The sequence below is a fragment of the Pyrus communis genome, chromosome 5 (genome assembly GCF_963583255.1).
Source record: "Pyrus communis chromosome 5, drPyrComm1.1, whole genome shotgun sequence".
NCBI lineage: Eukaryota > Viridiplantae > Streptophyta > Magnoliopsida > Rosales > Rosaceae > Pyrus > Pyrus communis.
The window spans coordinates 7,524,361-7,540,253 of record NC_084807.1 but is presented as its reverse complement, the minus strand read 5'-3'; the positions used below and the strand labels follow the sequence as shown (position 1 = coordinate 7,540,253).

Sequence of the window (15,893 nt, the reverse complement as noted above, 5' to 3'; positions counted from 1 at the left end):
TATCCACGACTGTTGAATTTAACGTTTTGAATTGTCACCCCTAGCTTAAACCCCCCAAAGCCCAAACCCTGCAGCTTCTTCTGAGGCTTGTCTGTGCCTCTCTCAAGGGTCTCTCTCTATATATGTATATTTAATTTGTGTCGCTTGAAAGAAAACAAGGAAAAATCATCAATTTTGGAATCCGGGATTCATAAATTGGTTTGGATATTTGAAATGAAGTTGTATGTGCCATCAACGCTTAAATCCTTGTGGAATTAAATTCTATAAATATGTGGGTGTTTGAATTTGTAGGGGCTCAGACGTCACAATGGAGAGGAAGGCTCGTGAAAGTAACAGTGAGTTCGAGGACAATGGTGATTCGACAGCGATGAGCTGAATGTTACTTTGATATGTAAATTCTGTTATTGGGTTTTGGTAATCATTCGGTTTTGTTTTGGTTGTTTTATTGTTAATTGATGATTTGTGACGTAGACGAAGCAGGAAGATGATGAATTCGATGATGAGCACGACGGCGAGGAGGAGGAAGAAGAATAAGAAAATGACGAAGAAGATGGAGGAGAAGTTGGGGAAGAGAAAAATGGTGATAGGCAAAACGATAATAAAGATGCAGAGATGGAAGAATTCGAGAAAAAATACATCAATCTTCGTATTAGGAGCAGTAAGAGACTTCTATTCACAATCCCTTTATGCTTAATTATAAACTTGTGATGCTTAATTAGAATGAAGACATAGCTAAATAATACGAATATAAGAGATAATATACATAGCAGTTGGAGGTTGGTGACGAAATTAAATATTAGGTTACAGAAGTCGTAAATAGTCCGCGAGTATAGCTATAGGAATTGAATACTAGTTGTTGAATACTGAAATAGAAAGGAACAAAGTTACCCGAAAAATGTAGAAGCCTTAAGTAGTGAATGATTCTTGGGATGAGTCGTGGACTAAGTTGCTCTCTTTAAGACGTTTCGCGGCTCTGCCCAAAAGTATGCAAGCAGTTCATAAACACCACGTCGTCCCCAAGATAAAACAATCCATAACCTTCTTCTGATAAAGTTCTTCCTTGCACAGTGGAAGAACCTTCGAACTCACACCCTCTCAATATGTTGCTTACCAAAACTATATATCAGAACATATATATGCTTTTTTCAAAAAATTATCTTCATTGATAAGGACTACTATATATACTATAGAAGAAAAAGACGTTGAGAATTTGAGAGATTAATGAGGACTTGAAGGCAGGACAAAACAGAAAAACCAGATTGCATATTAAAGGGCAAAACGGTTTGAATATATATATAGTACATCTAATGATTGTACTTTTCTATGCCTAGGGGCTGTTTTACATAAATATTAGTCAAAACGTTTGAATATTTATCAGCACAATTATTAGTCAAAACGTTTGAATATTTATTAACATAAATATTGGTCAAAACTTAAAGCAAATTCAAAATGAAAAAGACAAAACGGTTTGAATATGCTTAATAACCTGATCTTCTTCTCTATATAGAAAAGGAATCCCACGTTTCATATTTAAGAGGAGATAACTCCTTATCTAATTGATAAGGCCAAAAGAAATTGGCTGTTATGTATATAATATTGGTAATTAAGCAAAACACAAATAAATATATATATATATATATTTAAACATTTAAATAAAAACATATTTACTCCAACAAGTGCCATTTTCATCTTAGCTCAAGGCTAATTTTTAGTATCTATTTAATTTAGTTACTACGAAGGCACAAAATGGAGCTATATAGGCTGACATATGAAGTTAATTTTGTTCTTCGTTTATTCCTTGTTCCCATGCAGAGATATTTTAAAGAATTTAAAGGGTCATAAGGACGAAGATATTCTTAAAGGTCAAGCAATGAAGAACCAAAAGTTGTGTTGTTCAAAATAGTAGCTCTTGTAATATCCATGAATAGGTTTTGTTTGTCAACATGAAATTATTGCTCCTTGTTTAAAGCTTCTTTTTATGCCATTCCTTAAAGTTGAACAAAAAAGAAAAGATTTATATAATGAGCTATTGTCTGACTGATGTTTATTCTTACCCACTTTCAATGCCTTTTGTTTTTCATTTTTCTGAAGGCTCTCTGGGACAAAGCTCTTGAGTTCAGATTCTTGCTTCAGAAAGCATTTTCAAGCTTATCCCAAAATACAAAGCGTCGAGCTTGCGCTTCGACCGGCTCAATTGTTAATGTAATTCTTGGAACATCAGCATTGGGTCTGCTGAATTGTAGTGATATTTGTGCTTAGTTTTGATTGGGGACAAGCCAGTCCCAATAGGTGATGGTTTGCGCGTAATCGGTGGGAAGCTTAAAGTAGTCCAATTGGTTAGAAATACAGTTGTTTTCGACAAACATGAGACACCTTGGGATTTTGATTACAGAAACATCAATTAAATTACCCTCTAGAGGTAGGTATTTGTTGCAGTTGTCAAAAGCATAATGTTGACATGGAAGGTAAATCGGTTGGGCCTTGTTTTGTTGATATGAGGATAGCCAAGATGAAGCCAGATTTCAAATTGCCCTAGGATGTCGGCACAAATCTTTCCTGCTTGATCTCACATAAACCTTAGCCTGATTTAGCGAAAAAATTGGCTTTTGGGCTACCATGGTCTAACTGACTGTCCTACTTTGTACTGTTTGCATATGTTCATGAACTTCATGTATTGCATCTGCTAATACATATCTTGTTCTGAAGGTAAATTTGGACGATCTAAGATGTCACAGTCATCTAAGAACATTGATGGTGATGAGGATTGGTCATGGATTTCTGAGTTGCTGTCGAGGTACTTAAATCATTCTGAGAAGAAGAATCATATTCTACTATCTACATATGCTCTTGTATTGAAGTCTGTCTATAATACTGAAATATTTTTTTTCCTTCTTCATGCCATACTTTGCTGATCCATTTGGAGCAGCAAAAAGAACTTCGGAGTTTTGTTGTTTTATTGTTAAAATTCTCGTAACCGGTGGATTCAAGTACCTTACTATTATTGCTGTGCTTCAATGCCTTGGTGTCTAACTTTTGTTATATTTTAATACATGGTTCTTATCAGTTAATAAATGAGGCTATTATGTTATTATGTTTGTCAACTATTCAATATGAAATATACCAGACGACAGTTTTCTGAAATTTAAATTCCATTAGGCACTAAATTAAATTGGTTTGCTATCTAAAGGAGCCGGCAAAGAACCATGAAATGCATTTGTAAATTACACTTGTAAAAAATCTATGTTGCCATATGTTTAGTTTAAGTATACTCTTGGGCAGTTCTGCAATGAATTTTTTCATGCTCCGACAACTTCTCTTGCATGAATTTTAGAAATTTGTTGTACCATGTTCAACTTTTTATTATTGTTTACATTTCCATGTTGGTTACTTGGTCTAACTAAGACCTGTCACGTTATATCTTGTAGAATAGCTACTTTCATAAACAAATCGATAAAAAAATGGCAGAGGAAGACAGAGGTGACCACATGTGCTGCTTCTATTAAAAGCAAACTGCATGCTTTAAATCAGGTCTGGCTCCATAATTGAACTTGTAACCATGCCTTTCCCTATGAAGGACTTGTGCCATGCTTTGCCAGGTATTCACCAGGAATACATTTTTCCTTTTCCCATTGCAGAATATTAGTGAACAATTTGCTTCTTATATGAGAGATCCAAGCAGAATGGTTAGGCAAATGCAGATGAGGAAATCAGCAGTTGCTGTATTTGGTGTTGTAAGATATTAACTCTCACGTGCATGCACATTTGTGCTTCATAATTTTAACATCATAACAAGATGGGATTTTCTTAAGTTTTGTACATTTAGTAACTTAAACATGAGTTGTGGATGTGAACGTTCTTGAGGGGTACAACACTGGGAAGGGAGATGTACAAATTAATTAACATTTTTTCCATGTGCCATTTTAAGTTTTTAACTCCCAAATGAGGTACAAATTAATTGTTTGGGATGGTGCAGTCTATAATTAGTTTGATACTACGTTTGAACAAATTTGTGTTGTTTGTGGTGTTTGGTACTCTGCTCAATTTTTCTTTTTGGATGGCCCAATGTGACTTGATGAATTTGGTACTTTGATTGCTACAAGAAAAGATCATGCATCCTGTGTGTGAGGACTATGACAGTTTCAATACTCTTCATACGCCATTACCTTTAATTGTATCTTTATGTTTAAAATTTTGATTCGTTTTCCACTTCGATGTGCAGCATGTAAGGTCTGCTTTAATTATCTCTTTGATGTGTTATAAAAGTTAGGGTAAATTCTATTTTCATACCTCAGGTTTGTGGCCTATTTCAATTCCTTACAACATCTTTAACACATTTCACTTTCATACCTTAATTATTATTTTATTTCAAAATAATACATCCATTACATTTTCCATCCATGGATTTGTTAAATGCTGACGTGGTTGCTACATATATGCCATGTGGTTGCCAAATATGTGCCAAATGGCAAAAAATATATATATTTTTCTTTTTTTTAGAACCTGAATTTTTTCAAAAAAAAAAAAAAAAAAAAAAAAAGGTAAATTACATTTTCATACCTCATGTTTAGGGCCTATTTCAATTCCTTACAACATCTTCAAAATATTTCACTTTCATACCTTAAGTACTATTTTATTTCAAAATAATATATCTGTTACATTTTTTATCCATAGATCCGTTAATACTGACGTGGCTGCCATATATATGCCACGTGGTTGCCAAATGTGTGCCACGTGGCAAAAAACAAAATTTTTTTTTAAACCTGAATTTAAAAAAAAAATAAAAAAATAAAAAAGAAAACCCACCCCCACCCCCTTCTCCCATCCATCATCACCCACCCCAAAATCCCACCCGAGCCACCCCTCTCTCCCATCCCCCATCACCCACCCTAAAAAATCCCACCTGAGATTAGGTGGATGTACCACAAAACCAGTCCAAAAATCATCTCAAACTCAAAATCCCCATCTCAAACTCTCCAAGATGAATCTACCACAAAACCACTCGAGATTAGGTGTGATTCGGGGTCTCTGTGCAAGGGAGGTGGGTCACGGGGTCCCGAGAGGAGGGGAGGGAGGGGAGGTTGGTCGTTGGGTCGCAGGCGCGCTGTGGGGGGGGAAAGGGTTTGGGGACGAACCGGGTTGTAGTTTTTTTTTTTTTTTTTTTTTTTCCTCCCTCTTCCTCTTCTTCTTCTTGCAGGTGGGGAACTTTTTTTTGGGGGGGGGGGGGGGGGGGTTGGGGGTGGGTGTGGAGGGAAGGGATTGCAATTAGTTTTTTTTTTTTTTTTCCTCTTCTTGTTCTTACAGGTGGGGAAATGGGTTTGGAATTTTTTTCTTCTTCTTCTTCTTCTTCTTCTTCTTCTTCTTCTTCAGTTTTTTGGGTTCTTCGGGGATGTGGGTCGCTAGGGGGAGGGGATAATGATTTTTTTTTTTTTTTGAGAAAATTTAGGTTTTAAAAAAAAACACGTGGCACACATTTGGCAGCCACGTCAATATTTAATAGATCCATGGATAGAAAATGTAACGGATGTATTATTTTGAAATAAAATAGTACTTAACATATGAAAGTGAAATGTTTTGAGGATGTTGTAAGGAATTGAAATATGCCCCAAACTTGAGGTATGAAAATGTAACTTACCCTTTTTTTTTTTTGAGAAAATTCAGGTTTTAAAAAAAAATTAAAAATTTTTTTTTTTTGCCACGTGGCATATATGTGGCAGCCACGTCAGCACTTAACGGATCCATGGATGGAAAATGTAACGGATGTATTATTTTGAAATAAAATAGTACTTAAGGTATGAAAATGAAATATTTTGAAGATATTGTAAGGAATTGAAATATGCCCTAAACCTGAGGTATGAAAATGTAATTTACCCTAAAAGTTATATTTCTTTTGCACAGGTACTTTTATTCCTTCACTCTGATAGGAGACAAAATCTGATGCTAGTGCACTAGCTGATGGTGACCCCGAACTTTTGGATGACTTTGAGTTGTACTAGCAATTTCTAAAAGACTGTTTTGGGACAATTGACTCAGCAACTTCTGGTAAAACTATTGGGCATCTCATACTTCATATATGAATGACTGCATTTGAATTTGATACACAGTTTACCCAATCTATAAGATTTCCTGTATTTCAAAATACATGTAATCAGATTGGATATAAAAACTGTGGCTTTTGGAAATTGTCAAGGATTATATCGTCCTAAGTGATGTCTGGTATCCTCGTTAATTTGCTGCTTTGGATATGTGGAGTTGATGAACATGATTTTCAAACAATTTGGACTCATCTAACCAACTTTAAGTAACCAAGTCTGAGTCATGAGGAGAGTTTCATTCAAACAATCTGTATCTACAGTCATTGAAGTCAATGACACTGTATCGTCTCAACTTATAGTGGGCTTGGAACCTAATCGATCCCGAGCTTCTATTGTTCAAGTTTTTTGTAACTTTGAAATGGAACAAGCTAGCAATGATTCCTGCTAACAATCACGACCTATTTGATCCTGGACTTCTATTGTTTATTGATTTTGATTATCCGCAGAGACAACATTTTATTCTTTGAAAAAATTACATGCTAAGAAGGGGAAGATTGTTGACAGAAGAGCCACTAAGAGTCGCAAGATAAGGTTATCAATAGATTCTTCGGTTCCCTATGTGAAACTGCTGTGATTTTGTTTTGAAATATCTTGGAGCATCTGTTGAGCAAACTAGGCCAGATTGTTGAAGACTTATTGCGTTATTTTAGCTGTTGCTGGCAGCCCTCGTCCTTGCAATTGTGTAATCAGGTTCATCCTCTTGCACTTCTTCTTTGTCTGAAAACATACAGATAACATAAAATTTATGTTTTTGAATTGAATACTGACGGACTTGGAAGTGTTTGGATGGAGTATAATTCATTGCAATACAACAACACAGCATACCTATGTCTTCTTCATCAGTGCCCATGATGAGGCGATTAAAAAAATGGAACAAGCTTACAGTGGGCTTGGAACCTAATCGATCCCGAACTTCTATTGTTCAAGTTTTTGTGTTTTTGTAACTTTAAGAATGGAACAAGTTGGGAGTTATTTCTGCTAACAATCATGAACTAATTGATCCCAAACTTCTATTGTTTATTGATTCTGACTTTGCACTATTTGATTATTCGCAGATACAATATCTTATTCTTTGAAAAGGTTGCATGGTAAGAAGAGGAAGATTGTTGACAAGAGCCTCTTAAGAGTCGCAAGATAAGATAGATATCAATAGATTCTTTGGTTCCCTATGTGGAACTGTTTGATTTTGTTTTGGAATATCTTGGAGCGTTCATTGAGAAAACTAGGCCAGATTGTCGAAGGCTTATTGCATTATGTTTTTGCAGGTACAATGTTTATTAGAAGATAGTAAATTTCATGGCTCCAGAGACCATGGCCATTTCTCCTATGCTTCCTGATCTCAATAATTTATTCGGGTTGAAGAAGCAGAAACCAGCTTTCATAGTGTAGTAGCAATGCAAGGTTGAATCAGCTGTATAGTCCTTAGATCTCAGGCTAAGAAATTGTTTGCTCTTAATTAATTTGATATATTAGTCAATCTAATATCTGTTGTTCTGATATTTATGTAATTTACACAATTTTTCATTGGGAGCCCAGTTTTTAAGAAGCATGATTTTGTTGTAAATGACAATTACTATCTGTAAATTTGACATTTATAAGCAGATAGGATGTTTTTGCTTTCCCCGGTGCCAAAATATTTTCCACTAGTTCAAAGAAATGATTTTTGCCTGGTATTGCTAAAGATACCTATGTCAATGTCCTTCCCCTGTATGTTTAGAATCATTTTTTTTCCAATTATTTACTGTTGCTATAGAATCATTTGTTTATCTTCTCTGGTACATGATTGTATGCAATTAGTGGCAGAGAAGAAAAATTCTTAAGTATCGATATTGTTGGATGTATTTTATGCTATATTTATGCAATATTTGATGATTTTGACCACATCTGAACTTCGACATTTTGAAGGCAGAAAACATCTTAAAAACAAGGAGGGAATCCAAAGATATGTCTGTATCAAGTAAAATTACAAACTCATGGATGACTTGTGGACTACTGTCGCTTCTTTTTCCAGGAGATGGAGGACCAAACTACTAGAGCAAGTGCGAAAATAAGCCGGCATTTGTGAGGAGCACCTTCCAGCCTCCGAGGCTGCAGTTGTTACTGGCAGCCCTTGTCCTTGCAATTGTGTAATTAGGTTCATCCTCGTGCCCTTCTTCTTTGTCTGAAAAACATACAAATAACATAAAATTTATGTTTTTGAATTGAATACAGACGGACTTGGAAGTGTTTGGATGGAGTATAATTCATTGCAATACAATGACACAACATACCTGTGTCTTCTTCATTAGTGTCCATGATGAGGCAATTTAAAAATCTCCGCAGAAAGATATCAATGTCATCAACAGATTCTTTACTGCAATCGAGGAAGTATATTCCTGGTATATGCTCCCACATGGACAAATCTCCACCGATGACAAATGGGTAACTAGGATCTAATTTGGTGTTGTGTTGGGTACTTATCATATTATTCTGGTGCTCTTGCACAAGCTCGACACCAAACTCCTTGAGCTGAAACTTACTAGGTCTTATGAGTACTGAAACAAGCACTTCATCTCCACATTGTAATGTTGTTTCACTCTCCATCCTCCAATGGCTCAACCATATTATATCTTCTCCCTCTTCTGGAATACCATAGAAAGCTGGGCCATAGATCCACTTCAGACCCTTGCTCTTGTTACTCACTTTGATTATTATTGGAGGTTTATCATCATCATCATCATAATTAGAATTCTCCTCATTTGCATACGTAGCAGAGATGTTCAAGCCTCGGATTTTTTGACTAGCAAGGAGTAAAGGGACAATAAAACATATGGAGGGCTTGGTACTTTTATAGCTGAACCGGCCTGAAACCTCATTCCCAACAAAAAAATGTGTTGAATATACCATGTTGATACAGTCCGTACGTATTTGCCATCCTCATCACAACATTACTAAGTCATTTATTTCCCATTATATATATATGACTTATGTGTGTGTGTGTGTGTGTGTGTGAGAGAGAGAGAGAGAGAGGCGCACTTGGACGAGACTCCATCTATCATATTTTGAATTGATGCATTCTAAGTGGCTGTTCATTCGAATTCCAGGCATGGATTCCAAGTTGAACAAGCCCAAAAGTTTGATCATTTCCACATCAACTCTATTAAAAGACTCTAACTTGAACATGTACTGCCACTCAACCATGTTGTCGTTGTGTTTTCCCCAGACTCCTAGTTGGAGCCCCACAAACGATTGATATGTTACTTTTTTCAATGATATGCAATCGGATACATCCATCTTTTTGTGTACTCTCGGCAACCCCACAAGCGATTCGAGCTTCGTACAATTACAAAAAGAGAGTTCATCAATCCTCCTCAAACCTTTGATGAAAACTGGTAGGCTACAAATTGGATTCTCATCTAGATATAGTCTTTGTATTGAGGATGGATTACTTAAATACGTAGGAAAGGCATCTTCAGAAAGATTTCACCTACTGAGATTCAACTCTACTAAGGAGCATGGAAAAGAAATCTTCTTTCTGGCCATAATTCACTTAATGGAACTCCATCTGCTTTAAGAACTTTCAGAGACTCCATCTTCTTCATCATCTCCACTGGAAACTCATCAAGATTTGAGCAACCAAATAAAATGAGTGTTTCAAGTGATTTAAGCAAATAAATCTTCTTCGGAAGCATCCTACGATTCTTGCAATCCTTGATGGATTCATGAACATCAATCAGGCTTGTGCAATCTACAAGAATCAGTTCTTCTAGACCGGGGCAAAGTGAGAAATCCATGATTTTAGTGAGGGCATGGGAATGGTTGACGTCAAGGATCTTCAACGATGGAAGAGACTGTAAAATAAAAACAAAGAAAGAAAAAAATGTGTAGGAGTTAATTTTAACATATGCAATTGGTCAAAAAATAAAAAACTGAATTGAAATGAGTAGAGTAACATACTTTTGTTCCTTTCCAGACTTGTCTCAAGCTACTATATTGCATTTCAAGAACAATTAAACACCCCAAAGGAAAGCCAATAGGTATAGAATCCAATGGAAATTGAAGCCAACACAACCATCTTAATCCTGTAGGGAAATCTACATACCATCCATCCAGTCGTACATGACAAAGATGTAGTAGCTGTAATTTGTGCATCTTTTCAAATGCATTGGTTTCCAAGACTGTCTCATTTGTGTTTATTGGACTATGTGCAAGATGCATATGCATATTCAGGACAATAGCTTGGATTTTTTTTGTACCCTAAAGGAAAAAACGGAAACGTTAGTGTGGATAATTTTCACAAGAAAAAATACATATATAGACATTAAAGGCATGTTTCTTACATTCTTGTCCCTCAATACTTGGAAAGAATCTTTATGGCGTCATAATCTACTATGTTTCTTAGGCTCTTCTAATTACAGGCGAACAATTTCTCTTCCCATGTCACGAATCATGTCATGCATGTTCACCTCGTTGCATCCTTCAATTGTCACCAAGCATCTATCAATGAGATTTTGAATGCCAACAATTGTATAGAAATCACATCCATCGAGTATTCTAACAATGTAGTTTTTGTCCCTTCCTATTAATTAGGAAACAAGCAATGTGGAGGAAATTTTTTTGGTAATGGTCATCTTGTAAACTGTCATAGCTTATTCTTAGTTTATTCATGATTTCACCATCAGGAATAACTTTTTGCTTCTGTAATGCACTTTCCCATACATCCATACACCATTAGGAATAACTTAGAGCTAATGGAAGTCCACCGCTATGTTGCACTACCAATTTTGAATGCTCCATGTATTCTTCTATGGGATGTTCCTGGCCAAATGCAGGCCAACTGAAAAACTCTAGTGATTCATTGTAATTCAAAGTTTCAACTTTGTGCACCATTGTAACTTGATATGCCTTTAGCAACCCTTTACGCCTAGTTGTTATAAGTATCTTACTTCCGAGATAAAACCGATCTTTCATCTTTAGTACTGCATCTAATTGGTCCATATGGTCTACATCATCAAGAACAAGCAGAACTTTCCTAGAGCTTACAGCGCCTTCAATCTTAATTATTCCCTCACTAACACTCTGTATTTTCACTTTTCTACCATTCAAAATATCAGAAAGAAGTTGCATTTGTATTTGAACTAAGCCATTTGGTCGATCTGCTGTTTCTCTGATCTTTTCAACGAAACTACTTCCTTGAAAGTTTCTAAAGTTTGAATTGTAAACATGTTTTGCAATGGTTGTCTTCTCTATTCCAGACATGCCATATACAATAAATATGCCAACATCGGTTGATCGATCTTCTAACCACAAATTGAAGTTTTCGACTTGAGAATGAATTCCAATCAATTTTGGTTCAACACTCAATGGCATGCGACTTAACTTGCCTCCTGTCACTTTAACAATTTTTTCGATAAACTTTGACTCGTACCTAAGAATTTGCAAACACAATGAAAAATGAAATGGGGAATTTAGATAATTAAAACATTTGTTCATGGCCATTATTTAAATAAGGGAAAAAGATGACTGCTAACAAAACTGATAAGAAAAAAAAAAGGAATACATCGCAGAATTTATATGAATTTAGACACTTACAACACATATTACATCCTAACTTTTTTCCACACCTGTTTTTAAAAAAGGAGAATGTTAGATAGACCAAAAGTTTAAAAGTAACGCTACACTTACTATCTATTTGTACAATTACTTGTACCATCTCTCCAATAAAAGTAGAGCCTGTCAACGGATGCAAATCCCATCTCTATTAGAGAGATATACAACTAGATAGTGAGAATAGCATTTTTGAAATTGTAAACCAAATTATGCCTCATCGATAAAAAATAAGCACGCTAATCGATACTTAATTAGTAATCTAATCATCTACAATCATATTATTTGGTTTAAAAAATTTGATCTCCCTAACATTATTCTTTAAAAAAATGTAAGCAACTGCAAACTAGTAGACTAACATGGAAAATAACTAATCCTTAAGTTGAGCCAAGTGTGATTTCTTTAAGTTGACCTAAATTGGGATTGTCACTACCGAGATTGAATTAATAAATATATAAAAATCTAGGTCACTACGGATCATACATCCAATTGACTCAAGAAAGATAAGAGAAATGGAGAAATGAAAGTTACCCATCTGCTTGATTTTGTAAGACCATGCCTGCTAGATCTACAACCTCTACAAGTTATTCCCTCCATCCCTTCACCTTTTTCGGCGACTGAGTTTTCTCGTGTCTAGCAAATGCTTTTCCAATATTCTCGTCTGCTTCCTCAATTGGGACGCATCAACATCGTAGAAGACTGGTAAAACTACATGGTCCGAGGTGGTCCTCTTGCGTTCAAGGATCAACACAAGCTCATCCAGGCACCATCTGGATGTCGCGTAATCTTTTGAAAACACGACAACAGAAGTTCGTGACAGCTGGATCTCTTTCTGCAGTCTTGGCTTTATATCTTCTCATCTCTCAAGTTCATCGTCGTCTCGGATCGTGAGAAATCATGCGTTGTTCAAGGCTATGTAGAGGTGGTCGGCAAAAGTCTTGCGAGTGTCTTCGCCTCTAAAGCTCAAGAACACGTCGTATCGGTGACCCCGAAAAGTGTTGGGATCAGAGGAGGTTCTTGGAGATGTTCTCACAAGAGCCATTGATGTGTATCGATGTTCAAACAAAAAAACTGGTGTTTGCTAGGTGGAATGCAAATGTCCCTGGGCAGGGGTAAATATATAATGGACAAAGATTGTCTGCTCTCCTAGTTTCGGTGCCTTCTGTGCTCTCCTGTTTGTGTGGTCACGGTTAAGCCACGTTAATATTTTATATTACTATTTATTTTTGTCTTATTATCTCTATAAAAAAAAAACAATATAAAATGTTGACGTGGTTTAACCGTGACCATACAAAACAGGAGGGCACATGAGGGCATCGAAACTAGGAGGGTAAACAATCCTTATCCCAAATATATATGGACAAGGATTGTCTACCCTACTAGTTTCGATGTCCTCACATGCCCTCCTGTTTTGTATGGTCACAGTTAAGCCACGTCAACATTTTATATTGTTTTTTTTATAGAGATAATAAGACAAAAATGAATAGTAATATAAAATATTGACGTGACTTAACCGTGACCACACAAACAGAAGAGCACGGAGGGCACCAAAACTAGGAGGGCAGACAATCCTTATCCATATAATTGGGTCATTCCTATCTACTTCCAGGGAAATTTACAAACAATTATAAAATGGGTCGTTCCCATCCATTGACCCAAAAAGCATTTCTTTAAGTCATGGTTGGCCAAAAAGAAAAGATTACTTCTTGTTTTATGTGTGATTTTATAAATTACAATTATCTTTTTTGTGATAAAATGCACTTCTAATATGTACAAAAAAGTTTTGTGATAAAATACAACATAATTTGACCGTTGCTCAATACTCATTTCTCGTCCTTGAATTGTTGAAACCATTTCTACCAATCAACCCACCAACTAGTGTTTCCAATACCACAATCTCGAAGGTTTATATATTCAACTGTAAGACTGATTGTCCTACAGATGATGTGGTTATGAGACAAAAATTAAAACTTGATAGAACTGCATAATAATGTGGCACTTGTAATGTTCAGATAGTTTCATAAGGAAAGTTTGGAAAAACTTGAATCTTGGTACATGTATGGTTGAATTTAAGGTGGTTGATCGAATTGTTGTGCAGTTATAAACTTGCTGTATGGTAACGAAATTCGGCAAGTTGTGTCTATATCCTCGGGGTAGGAATACTGGTATCTCAATATAATTTGCAATGTAAGAAACAAGAGAAGTTGGGAGCATTTTGCTCTTTTCCGTTAGTAGACATAATGATGAAGGCGACTTTCCTTTATTATTTTTTATTTTTATGCATTTCCCTCTTTTCCTCTACTCTCCTAAGCTTCCTTCCCATTTCCCTTCTTTTCTGCTTTTCTTCTTTTCCCTTCTCCTTTTCTCTTTCTCCGAAATTTCCTCTCATTTTCCTCCTTTCTTTTCTACTTTTCCCTTCTCCTTTTCTCCCTCTCCTTTTCCTTCCCTTTACCCTCCAGAGTTTCCTTCTCATTTTCCCCTCTCCTTTGGCCCCTATTATTGATGGACGAACAACCAAATCCTCCTTGAGTGTGTAAATACTCAACTAGTTTCGGCATCATGTAGAGTTGAGGAAGTCGACTTGTTGGCACTGATTATGGGAACACACTAATCTCAAATAACTCTACCTCTTATTATACATTCAGCCATTTGGATGGCTACTTATAACTCCTTCCCAAAAAACTCTACCTCTTCTCTACTCTGGCTGCTTAAAGCCTCTATGTTCCAATCTTTTTCTTCCTTGGCTAAGTTCTTCCTCTCTTGTTTTCTCTCTCTCCCATACACCAACAATATTTTTATTAAGGACCTAACTGCAACCACTTAGTCCTTCCTTTTCTGTTTTGACATTACTGGTGTTAAGGAGTTGGGATGATATGGGGCCAATCCCATTCTTCCCTTGTAAGAGCTAACCCTTGCTCTAGAAGCTTTTGGGCCATCACCTTAGTTGGGCAGCCGTTCTTATCAGTTTCTGAACATTGAAGAATCCCAACATTGGGATTGTAGAAGTTGGCTTCTGCAACATTGGTTTTAGGGTTGAATGGCCGTGATTCGGCTTCCACTATCTCCCAAAATCCAAGTCTTGCTTCCCTTTGTTCATGGTAGACAGCCACTTGTTGATGTAAGGTTGATGGCACAGAGAGACTCTGATGAATCCAATATCTGCCCAGTAAAGCCCCATAACTGGAAGTATTGTCTACAACAAAAAAGGCTAGCATGATTTGTTTAGAACCCAAGTCAACTTCTAATGGTAATATTCCATAAGTCCTAGTTATGGCTTCTGAGAAACTGGAAACTGTAAAATTTGTGGGAATGAGATCCTCCTTACTTCTGCACACTCTCTTCATCTACTTGTATGGCAGCATATTGACCACAACTCCACCATCAATTAAGACCCTCTTGAAGGGTACTCCCTCTAGATAAGCAGTTACATATATGGGTTTGAGATGGTTAGCCAAAGCCAAATTCGGGCGACTGAAGACCATTTTGTCAGAATACACTCTTTCGGGCTTCTTCCTTGATTGCTCGGGCAAAATCATCTGGCTAAGTTCTTTTTGACCTGCTTCTTCAACACTAACATGTGCCATCATAGGCTCTGTTGCCAAGTAATCACTTTCCATTATGGCAAGTTGATCATACTCGGCACAAAACATGGCAGATAAAACATGTGTCATGTTTATGTGGAAGTTGCTAGGTCCAGGTAAGTCCTCTTTCTTGCCTCAGATATGCTCTGTAAACTCATCCAACCAATCTTACGCTTCCTTTAGTAGCACTAGTTCGGGCAAACCTCCCTCCTAAGTTATGCCAAAATTCTGCACTTAGTCTGTATCTTCATAAAGGGTATCAACTAGCAATGGTGAGGGTATCCCCCTCTCGGGCGCAATAGTTCCAAAACAGGTTGGCTCCAGGCTCCACCTCAGGGTTGGTATCATCACAATATCCTCTTGAGCCATTCTCAGAATTCTGTATTTCCCAGGATAAGGAGTTTACGACACATAATCTTCTTCCCCTTCGGTATTTTTATTGGCTTTCTTCACCTTTTTTTTACTCCTCCAATGATGTTGATTTCTCCCTCTATGAGGTACACTTTCAAACTTTACATTCTCCGAGGTTTCTGAAGCAGTGGGAACTTTCAATGAGTTCATGTGGGCTCTATGTTGCATTTAGACCCTCCTGATCATAGAGGCTCTCATCTCTTTGATAGGTCTCCCATCTTTT

The 15,893-nt window shown here is 36.5% G+C and overlaps 2 pseudogenes; one reads left to right on the top strand and one right to left on the bottom strand.

Moving 5' to 3' along the window:
• Positions 1–7,481, top strand: part of LOC137735367 (uncharacterized) — a 31,817-nt pseudogene extending 24,336 nt beyond the window's left edge.
• A 486-nt stretch (positions 7,482–7,967) lies between these two features.
• On the bottom strand, positions 7,968–12,720 carry LOC137735373 (disease resistance protein RUN1-like; annotated as a pseudogene).
• Positions 12,721–15,893: the final 3,173 nt, after the last annotated feature.